General features: G+C 41.7%; 1 pseudogene; it reads left to right on the top strand.

Annotated features, from left to right (window-relative positions):
• Window positions 1–762: 762 nt before the first annotated feature.
• LOC705618 (HAUS augmin-like complex subunit 4) lies at window positions 763–4,837 on the top strand (annotated as a pseudogene).
• Window positions 4,838–11,252: the final 6,415 nt, after the last annotated feature.

Below are 11,252 nucleotides of genomic sequence, written 5' to 3'. Positions count from 1 at the left end.
ATGTGATGTGCCTACTCCTCCTTCATCTTATGCCATGATTGTGATCTCCCTGAAGCTTCACTACAAGTCAACCAGATGCCAGCACCAGGGTTCCTGCAAAGCTGCAGAACCATGAGCCAATTAGACCTCTTTTCTTTAACAATTACTCAAGTCTCACATATTTTTTAATAGTGATGCAAGAATGGCCTAGTACAGAAAATTGGTACTGAGGAGTGGGGCATTGCTATAAAGATACTTGAAAATGTGGAAGTTTGAACTTCAGAGTGATAATTTAGGATATCTGGGGGTAAAAATTTCTAAGCAGCAAAGCATTCAAGAAATGGCCTGGCTGTTTCTAACAACCTGTGCTCAGATGTGGGAGCAAAAAAAAAAAAGACTTAAAGTTGGAATTTGTATTTAAACAGGAAGCAGAGCATAAACATTTGAAAAATTTGCAGCCTAGCCATGTGACAGAGAAAGGAAGCTTTTTCAGAAAAGGAATTCAAGCAAGCAGTGGAGCAACCACTTGCTAGAGATGGTTGTGTAATTAAAAAAGAACCAAGTGCTAATTTCCAAGACAATGGGGAAAAGGCCTCAAAGGCATTTCAGAGACCTTCACAGGAGGCCCTTACCTCACAAACCCAGAGGCCTAGGAGGGAAAAATGGTTTCATGGGCCAGGCCCAGGGCTCTGCTGTCCTGTGCAGCATCAGAACTCTGCTCCCCACATTCTGGCCACTCCAGCTCCAGCTGTGGCTCAAAGGGGCCCAGGTACAGCTTGGGCCATGGCTTTAGAGGTTGCAAGCTGCAAGCCTCAGCAGCTTCCATCTGGTGTTAAGTCTGTGGGTACACAGTGTGCAAGAGTGAATGAGGCTTGGCACCCTCCATCAGATTTCAGAGAATGTGTGGAAAAGTCTGGATGCCCAGGTAGAAGCCTGCCTCAGGGGCAGAGCCCCTGAAAGGACACAAAGATAGATGTGTACCCGCCACCCCCCCCCCCCCCGCTACACCCTTTTGTTCTGCTCTCTAATCTTTGCACATACCAGAGATTTCATAAGTTCTGTGAGCACCTGTTTTTCTGCACGTACCAGAGATTTTGTTTTGCACATACCAGAGATTTTGTAAGTTCTGAGGCAAGGTCACAAGACATGTTTAAGTAAGATAAACTCTTGCTGCCATAAACCTGCTCTCCCACCTCAAAGGTTGAACCGAAATATCAGAAATGGCAGGAACCAATCATAGTTAGCCAAATCGCCTTGTTCAAACACTAGCCAATCATATATCTGATTTGTATAATAACTCTATGCCCACTTTTCTTAGACTATATAACACTGCTCGGAGCTCAGTGGGGGAGCTCTCCTGCCCGTCTCGTTTCGCGAGCGAGGGAGAGTTCCAGGTTCGAACCTGTAATAAAGATCCTTGCTGCTTAGCTTTGACTCTGGACTCTGGTGGTCTTCTTCGGGGAATAAACGGTCTGGGCATAACACCCCCATAGAAGAACTTGTACTGGACAGTGCCAAGAGGAAATATGGGGTTGGAGCACCCACACAAAATCCCCACTAGAACCCTGCCTAGTGCAGCTGTGAGAAAGGGGCCATGGCCCTCCATACCCTAGAATGGTAGATCCACCAGCAGCTTGCACCCAGCACCTGGAAAAGCCACAGGCACTCAACAACCTGTAAGAGCAGCCTGGAGTTCTGAAACCTTCAAAGACACAGAGGTGGAAATATCTTCTGGAAATAGGGGCTTTGGAAGCCCGCGCCTTGCACCAGTGTGCCTTGAATGTGGGATATGGAGTCCAAGAAGATTATTTGGGAGCTTTAAGATTTAATTACTGCCCTTCTGCATTTTGAACTTGTGTGAGGCCTGTAGCTCCTTTCTTCTGACCAATTTCTCCCTTTTGGAAGGGTATGTTTACAATGTCTATACTCCCATTGTATCTTGGGAGTAAATAACTTGTTTTTTTTTTATTTTACAGGCTCTATAGATGGTAAGGAACTCAGCTCAGCTCTAGATGAGACTTTGAACTTGGGACTTGGGACTTTTGAGTTAATGCTGGAATGAGTTAAGACTTTGCGGGGGGAAAGGCTTTGGGGGACTATTGGGAAGGCATAATTATACTCTGCAATGTAAGAAGAACATGGGGTTTGGGTGGGGCCAAGGGTGGAATAATATGGTTTGGGTATTTGTTCCCACCCAAATCTCACGTTGAATTGTAATTTCCAGTGTTGGATGTGGAGCCTGGTGGGAGGTATTTGGATCGTGGAGGTGGATCCCTCATGAATGGTTTGGGTTATTCCCTTGGTGATAAGCGAGCTTTTGCTCTGAGCTCACATGAGATATGGTTGTTTAAAAGTGTGTGGCACCCCCCGACACACACCACATTCTCTCTTGCTTGTTCTTGCTTTCACTGTGTGACATGCCTTTTCTCCCTTTGCCTTCTGTCATGATTGTGAGCTCCCCAAGGCTTCACTAGAAGCCAAGCAGATTATAGCACCATGCTTCCTGTACAGCATGCAGAATGATGAACCAATTAATCTATTTACTTTATGAATTATCCAGTCTCAGGTATTTCTTTATAGCAATTCTAGAATAGCCTAATACATGATTTTGAAAGATAATTCAGAAGATGCTGCTTAACTGTTGTGCACAAATAAGGAAAGCAGCTCTGACCGGGGCACTTGGTTATTCAAACCTTGTTGAATAAGCCAGGATTTTCCTACAGAGACCTAGAAATGGATGTCTGCTTGAAAACATTTCTTCCTATCAAGACATGTGAGAGAAACATAGGAAAGCCTTGCTCTAAAAACGACATGGAGTTTGCATCTGTTTGGAGGCCATAAACTTAAAATTGATTTTAACACTGTGCCTTGTGTACAGTAATTACCGAGAAGGAGGAGGAGAAAGAGTAAATCTCATGGTTCCAGCCTCATTATCCGCCCTTTGAGATAGTGGTAATAATTGGCCCTAGACAGGTACCTTTTAAATTTAAAACTTTTTAATGGGCCATTATGACATTTAGGTATGACTATAAAGTCAGAGAAAAACATGTGATTTCAGGCTTTCTAGTCAGGTCTAAACTTTTTTCTTTAAAATTATGTCTAATTAAAAATATTCCTGATTGGTAGAAATTTGAATTGTTTCAAGTTTGGAGCTATAAGTAAAACTTCTATAAACAGTTAAGTATGTGTCTTTGAGTTGACTTATGTTTTTATTTCTCTTGAGTAAAAACAAACAGTAGATTTTCTAGGCTGTATGGTAAGTACGAATATGTTTAACTCTACAGTCTATTTATATGTTTAAACATCCAGAAATGACTATACAATTTTACATTCCCACCAGCAATGTATATGAGCTCCCATTCCTCCATATAACTTGCCAAAACTTGGAATGGTGAGCGTTTAGAAATTTTACCATTCTAGTTGGGTGAGTATTTGCATTTTTTCTAATGACTAATGATCTTGAATATTTTAAAATGTGCTTATTTGCTAGCTGCATATCTACTTTGGTGAGTTGTCTATTAAAATGTTTTGCTGCCCCTTCCCCTTCCCCGAGGGCCTTCCAAGTGCGGTCCTCCTGGGCCTCGCTTCCCCTAGCCCCTGTGGTGGGTCCGAATGAGAGGTTCCGGAGCGCTTTCTGGAGCCCCCGCGCGGGATGGGTCCTGGGTGTAGACAGACGCTGCTGGCCAGCCCGCCCCAGCCGAGGCTCTTGGCACCCTCTTAAGAGCTTCAGCTGCCCCAGTATTAGAATCCCAAGAAAATCAAAAGGCATTCAGGGATTTCTGCTCACCTGGAAAAAGGATGGAAATACTTCAACAAGGCATGGAAGGAAGTTTGACTGCGGAAGACAACATGGCTGAGGTCTGAGATTTTACATGGAGTTATTCAAGAGTTGCCTGTGTGAAGATAAAAGACACAAATTTAACTTCTGAGGACAAAAAGTTTCTTGAGACCCTTGAACAGCGGCTACTCATAACGGAACTGACGTGGCTCTTAGGTCCTAGCCAGGAGAGGGAGATACCTTCACTGCTAGAGCTGGAGAAAGCAGACCTTCTGGAATCCATGCCACTCTCAGAGGATTTTGTTTGGATGAAGGCTCTGCTACAGCAAGAAGTGGAGGAGCAGCTCAAGAAGAAATGTTTCACTCTGCTCTGGTACTATGATCCCAATTCAGATGCTGACAGTGAAACCATGAAGACAGCAAAGGTGTGGAAACTTGCAGAGGTCCTAGTGGGTAGGGAGCAGCAGTGCCAGGATGCCAACAGCCAGCAAAAGGAGCAGATGGTGCTGCTGGAGAAGAAGAGTCCACCTACTCCCAGGTGCTTCTCCGCTGCCTCACTTTGCTGCAGAGGCTTCCTCAGGAACACTGGCTGAAGACCCACTCAGAGTTAGACCACATCAATGCCCAGTACCTGGAAGTCAAGTGCGCTGCTATGATCCTTAAGCCGAGGATGGAGGAGATAAAGATTTTGTCCGACACACTGCTGAGAAAGTGGAAGTTCATTGTCTGATTAGGGACCGTTTGGAAGGAGCCATTCACCTACAGGAGCAGCACATGGAGAAGTCAAGACAGGTCCTGAACTCCTATGAAATACTTGGGGAGGAGTTTGACAGGCTGGTGAGAAGAGTCCACTCTACTCAAGCAGGCAACTGAGAAGCGGTAGGCCCTCCAGGAGTTCAACAAGGCCTACCGTTGAGCTCTGGCAGGGCCAGGAAGCATGGCTTCTGCACAGCTGCTGCCTCCTAATCTTCCTGCTAGTAGGACCACCTTCACCTGGGGCTGCCTTTGCTACAAGGGGGTGTGGAAACGTTTGCATTTGCTTGAAAGAGCGCATTTAGGCAACCTCCTGGTTTTTCTTTCTTGTTTGTAATGACTGGGCCTCTTCTGGAAAATCTAGCAAGCAGATTTATATAATTTTTATGCATGGCTGTGTGTCAGTGTCAGCCCTGTATCATATTTTATTATCTCCTGAATAAAGTTATCATATTGTATCTTAAAAAATGTTTTGCTTATTTTTAAAATGTCATCTTGATCATTGAAATTAAGCATTCTTTATGTATTTTGCACAAGTTCAGTATCAGATATAGCTTTTGAAAATATTTTCTTTCAGTCCATGGCCTACCTTTTTATTTTCTAAACGGTGTTTTTTTAAAAGGCAAATGTTTTATATTTGGTAAAGTTCAATGTGTCTATTATTTCTATATCTTTTATTTGTATGTGAGCATGTGTCCAGTCTAAGATATCTTTGTCTAGCTCAAGGTTCCGAAGATTTTTCTTGTATATCTTCCAGAAATTTTTTGATTTTCACACTTACATTTAGGTCCATGATGCATTTTGAGTTAATTTTTTCTGTAGGGGGAAAGTAAGGTTCAATGTTCACTTTTTGATTATGCCATTTGTTGATTAATGAATTCATTCCCCATTGAAATACCTTGGCACCTTTGTCAGAAATCACTGGGAGAGACAGAGGCAAGATAACTGACCAGACGCAGCTAATATGAGCCCTTTCCACAGAGAAGGACCAAAATAGCAAGTAGATAATCACAAAACTAAGAGAGAACACTGGAATTCAACAGAGGAGTAATGAGAAACACTGAAAGCAAAGAAGGAGAGGGAATTGAGGCAGCTTGCTCAGCCAAGATTGCCCGGGAGCTGGGAGAAGCTCCCAGATGCAGGGAAATCGTCAGTGAGACCTTCAGGGCTCCAAATTCTTGTCATGAACTTCAATTCTAGGCACTGGAGAGCCCCTCAACCCTCATGAGCGTCAAGACTAACAAAGGGAGCTGCGTAGAGATTGTACAGAGGTATCGTTTCAGAAAGGAAACTTAGGCTCAGTCCCACAGGCTTCTGAGCCCTGTGCAACTGTAACATTGTGTCATTCTGAGAGCTCAGCCCCCAGAGGACTTTGTCCTACCCTGGGACCATCACTGCCATAGCTGCCACTGGGCCAAGGAGAACAGGCACTTTCACATACTTCCGAGGACAAATCCCACCACTACTGCAGGCTACTGTGGGGCCAAGATGTGAAGAAACTGTACACGCCACAGCTGTCTGCCCATGCTGCTCCCACTGAGAGTGGCACTGCCCTCCCTGGTAGCAGGCCACAGCCAGTGCCATTCTGACAGCCCAGTCTCCAAAGCACTATGATCTTCCCTGGGGCCACCAGGTCAAAGAAGAAGAGGGAAAGCTGGGCACTTTAACAAGCCCTGAGGACAAATACCACTGCCACTGCTGTTGGCTGCTAAGAGACCAAGGTGCGAGCAAACACCAAGCTCCACAGCTTACTGCTTAAGCTGCTCCTGCTGAGAGTGGCCTTGCTCTCCCTGGAGGCAGACTGCAGTGCAGCCACTGCTGCCCAAACCTGATAATTCTGCCAGCAGCCTAGGGACCATCTGCCCCTGCCTATCACAGCCAGTGCCTGAAAGCACTTCCAGGGAACCTGAGGACAAGTTTATCAACTCAGTCCCATCTCCCTACTACTCTAGCATGCCATTTAGGGGCCTGGGGGTCTCTCAGCCCAGTTCACCACCAATGGTACATGAACATCCTCCTGGGGTCTGAAGTTGGGCTGACCCAACCTGTTGATACCACCACAGCTGGCAGTCACCCACATGAGCCACCTGCAGGTCAGCAGACTGGCCCACCCAACTTATCACAACCACCACCAACACCAGAATGGACCACCTGGGCTCCAGTGGGTTGCTTCACCACTGCTTCTGCCATCACCCACATCATACCACTGCCTGGAGACCTAAGAACCCACCCACATACCTTGCCCACAGCTGCCACTACTGGCCTACCTGGACCCGCTAATACCAGTGGCAGCATACATCACTCTGGGGCTCAAGGACAAGTATGCTCAGCCCACTGCTACCACCACCAGGGCCTGAAGACTGACCCACCAGGCATCTTAGTACCAATAAAAACTTCATCATAGCCTCCATTAACAGCTACATCCTAAGCCACTAAGAAAATCACAAATACCACTGACACTGTTCATAGCTGAAGAAATCATACAGAGACTACCTTACTGCATACACCCAATATCAAAGCCAGAGTGACCTACTCAACTGCAAACAAATATACATCTTCAGGAATAAGTTCTACCCCATGAAATCAAATTCAAAACTTGAAAGAAGTATCTGTTACACTAGATGTGCAGATATCAATGTAAGGATGCAGGAAACATGAACAAGCAAGGAAATACAACACCTCCAAAGGAACTCAATAATTTTCCAGCAGCAGATCCCAATTAAAGAAATTCACAAAATCCCAAATAAAGATGCACACTACCGATTTTAAAGAAGCTCAATGAGACACAAGAGAATTCTGAAAAAAAATTTACAGGAATCAGAAAAATGATTCAGGTCATAAATTTAAAAAGTTGCCAGAAAGATAACTATTTTAAAAAAGAATCAAACAGAAATTCTGAAACTGAATAATTCATTTACTAAAATGCAAAATACATTTGAAAGCTTCAAAAATAGGTAAAACCAAGCAGAAGAAAAACTCTTAGAACTTGAACACTGGTCTTTTGAAATAATCCAGTCAGAAAAAGATAAAGATAAAATAAAAAAGAATGAGCAAAGCTTTTGTGACATTTGGGACAACATAAAGTAATGGAATATTTGAATTACCAGTGTCCCTGAGGGCAAAGAGAGAAAGAAAAGATTAGAAAACCTATTTAACAAAATGCTAGATAAAAACTTCCCAAGTCTAGCAAGAGACATAGATACCCAGATACAGGAAGCTCAAAGATCCCCAAATGAATATAATGCAAAAAGTTCTTCTTGACAGCACATTGTGGGCAAACTGTGTACAGCCAAAGACAAAGAGAGGAGTCTTTAAAATGTTAGAGAAAGGCCTCTATACCTTTTTTTTTTTTTTTTTTTTTTGAGATGGAGTCTCGCAGTATCGCCTGGGCTGGAGTGCAATGGGGTGATCTCAGCTCACTGCAACCTCCACCTCCCAGGCTCATGCAATTCTCCTGCCTCAGCCTCCCAAGTAGCTGGGATTACAGGTGCACACCACCACACCTGGCTAATTTATCGTATTTTTAGTAGAGATGGGGTTGCATTGTGCTGGCCAGGCTGATCTCAAACTCCTGACCCTGTGATCCACCTGCCTTGGCCTCCCAAAGTGCTGGCATTATAGGCATGAGCACCACCACACCCGGCCCACATCTACACCTTTTAAAGAACACCCATCAGACTAATAGTGAATTTCTCAGCAGAAACCTTACAGGACAGGAGATAATGGAATGACATATTCAAAGCACTGAAAGAAAAATACGCCATGACACTATGTCAACAAAATCACCCTTCATAAATGAAAGAAAAATAAACTCTTTCCCACACAAGCAAATGCTAAGGGAATTCATCACCACTAGACTAGTCTACAGGAAATGCTCAGGGGAATCTGAAGCTGAAAGGACATTTGCCATCATGAAAACACATAAAAGTATAAATTCAACAGTAAAGCAAACACACAAATGAGAAAGAGAAATAACTCAAATGGTACCACTACACATAATCACGAAACCACAAAGACAATAGAAAAAAAGGAAAGGAAATAAGAATATAGAAAACAACCAGAAAACAATTAACAATATGACAAGAACAAAGTCTTACATATCAGCCATAACTCTGAATGTAAATGATTAAATTCTCCACTTAAAAATATGTAGACTGGCTAAATGGATAAAGAAACATGATCCAGTTATATGCTTCCTACAAGAAACATACTTTACCTGCAGAACACATATAGACTCAAGTAAAAAGAAGGAAAAGGTATTTCGCACAAATGGAAGACAAAAGCAAGCAGGAATAACTATACTTATATCAGATAAAACAGACCTTAAGACAAAAACAGTTAAAAAAATAAAAAGGCACTATATAATGTCAAAGAGATCAATCCAACAGGAAGAAATAACAATTCTAAATAAATATGCACTCAACACTGGTGTACCCAGATTTACAAAGCAAATATAGCTAGATCTAAAGAGAAAAATAGACTCCAATGCAATAATAGTGGAGGACTTCAACACTCCACTTTAAGAGTTAAGACAGGGCCAGGCACGGTGGCTCAAGCCTGTAATCCCAGCACTTTGGGAGGCCGAGATGGGTGGATCATGAGGTCACAAGATCAAGACCATCCTGGCTAACATGGTGAAACCCCGTCTCTACTAACAAATACAAAAAACTAGCCAGGCGAGGTGGCGGGCACCTGTAGTCTCAGCTTCTCGGGAGGCTGAGGCAGGAGAATGGCGCGAACCCGGGAGGTGGAGCTTGCAGTGAGCTGAGATCTGGCCACTGCACTCCAGCCCGGGTGACAGAGTGACACTCCATCTCAAAAAAAAAAAAAAAGATTTTTAAAAATTTCTCTTCACAATATATTGTAGTTTTCAATGTATAGATATTTCAAATATTTTGTTAAATGTATCCTAAGTACTTCTATATTTTTTGGTAATTTTAAATTTCAACTTTTCATTGTTTATTGTCAGATATAGAAATACTACTGATTTCTGTATATTTCTTTGTATCTTTCAACTTTACTAAACTCACGTATTAGATCTTACGCCTTTTCTTTGAGATTTCTTAGAATTTTCTTCATTGACAATAATGCACTGAAAATAGACAATTTTATTTCTTCCTCTCTGATTTGTTTATTTTCCCTTTCTTTCTTTTCTTTTCCTGTTTTTCTCACTATACACTTTCTAGAACTGTGATTCTGTACTGGTAATCATTTTGTCTCTCCTCAAGAGTCATTTGGCAACACCTGAAAAAAGTTTTGGTTGATTTAAGTACTACTGGAATCTAGTGTGGAGAAGCCAGGGATACTGCTAACATATAACAATGCATGTGCCAGTCAACAAAAATTTATCAGGCCCAAAATGTCAATATACTGATTTGAGAAACTATGGTCTAAAAACTCTAGTAGTGTTAAATAGAAATGACGAGAGCAGACAGCTTTGTGCTGTTCCTGATCTCAGGGAGAAAGGCTTCAGGCTTTTACCATTGTTTGTTAGCTGTGATTTTTCCATAGAGGTCCTTAATTATATTAAGAACACTCTCTTCCACTCCTGATTTGCTGAGAATTTTTATCAATAAGGGTTTTGAATTTGAAAAAAGCTTTTCTCCATCAAGGAAGATAATTTTATGCATTTTTAGTCTGTTGAATTATTAATTGGATTGATTGATTTTTGAATATTGAGCCAACCTTGAATTCCTGAGGAGCACCTTGATAATAATATATTATTAATTTTATATAGTGATGGATTCAGTTAGTTAAAATTTTGTCAAGGTCTTTTGCATCTATGTTCATGAGGGGTATTAGGCTATAGTATTCTTACATTGTAATGTCTTTGTCTGGTTTTGATGTCAAGGCTATGTTGAATCATCAAATGAATTGGAAAGTGTTCCTTCCTTTTTATTTTTTGGCAGAATTCTTGTAAAATTTATGTCTTTCATCAATTTTTGGTAGAATTAAACAGTGGAGACCACTGGTCCTGGAATTTTTAGGGTGCACGCTTTTAGGTTCTAGTTCAATTACTTTCATAATTAATGAGCTATTTATTTACATTATTTCTTCTTGAATAAGTTTTATTAGTTTGTACCTTTAGGAAATTTGTCCATTTCCACATGTGCTATCATATGTATAGGCATAAAGTTGTTCATAATATGCTTTTATTGTCCTCCTAATTTTTGTAGGTCACATGATGTTCCTCTTTCAATCCTAATGTTGGTAATTTGTATCTTCTTTATTTCTTAATCAGTCTAATAAAAAAGTTAGTTAAGTTTTTTGATCTCTTCAAGTAACAAACCTTTGGTTTCATTGACTTTATTGATTTTATCTTTTAAATTGCAGTAGTTTTGTTCTTATCTATTTCTTCCATTCTTCTGTTTGCTTTGTGTTTTATTTGCTCATCAGTATCTTCATTTCTTCTCACCTTTCTTTCTTTCTTTCTTTCTTTCTTTCTTTCTTTCTTTCTTTCTTTCTTTCCTTCCTTCCTTCCTTCCTTTCTTTCTTTTTTTTCTCTTTTTTCTGGAAACAGGGTCTCACTATTTTGCCCAGGCGCAATCATAGTTCACTGTAGCCTCAAATTTCTGGGTTCAAGCAATCCTCTTGCCTCGACCTCCCAAGTAACTAGGACCACAGGTGTGAGCCACTACACCCAGTTAATTTTTAAAATTATTTTTTGTAGAGACAGGATCTCACTCTGTTGCCTAAGCTGGTCTCAAACTCCTGGCCTCAAGCAATCCTCCCAACTCAGCCT

This window comes from Macaca mulatta, chromosome 1, assembly GCF_049350105.2.
Source record: "Macaca mulatta isolate MMU2019108-1 chromosome 1, T2T-MMU8v2.0, whole genome shotgun sequence".
Taxonomy (NCBI): Eukaryota; Metazoa; Chordata; class Mammalia; order Primates; family Cercopithecidae; genus Macaca; species Macaca mulatta.
The sequence above is the reverse complement of the archived record's forward strand: the minus strand, read 5'-3'. Positions and strand labels throughout refer to the sequence as shown.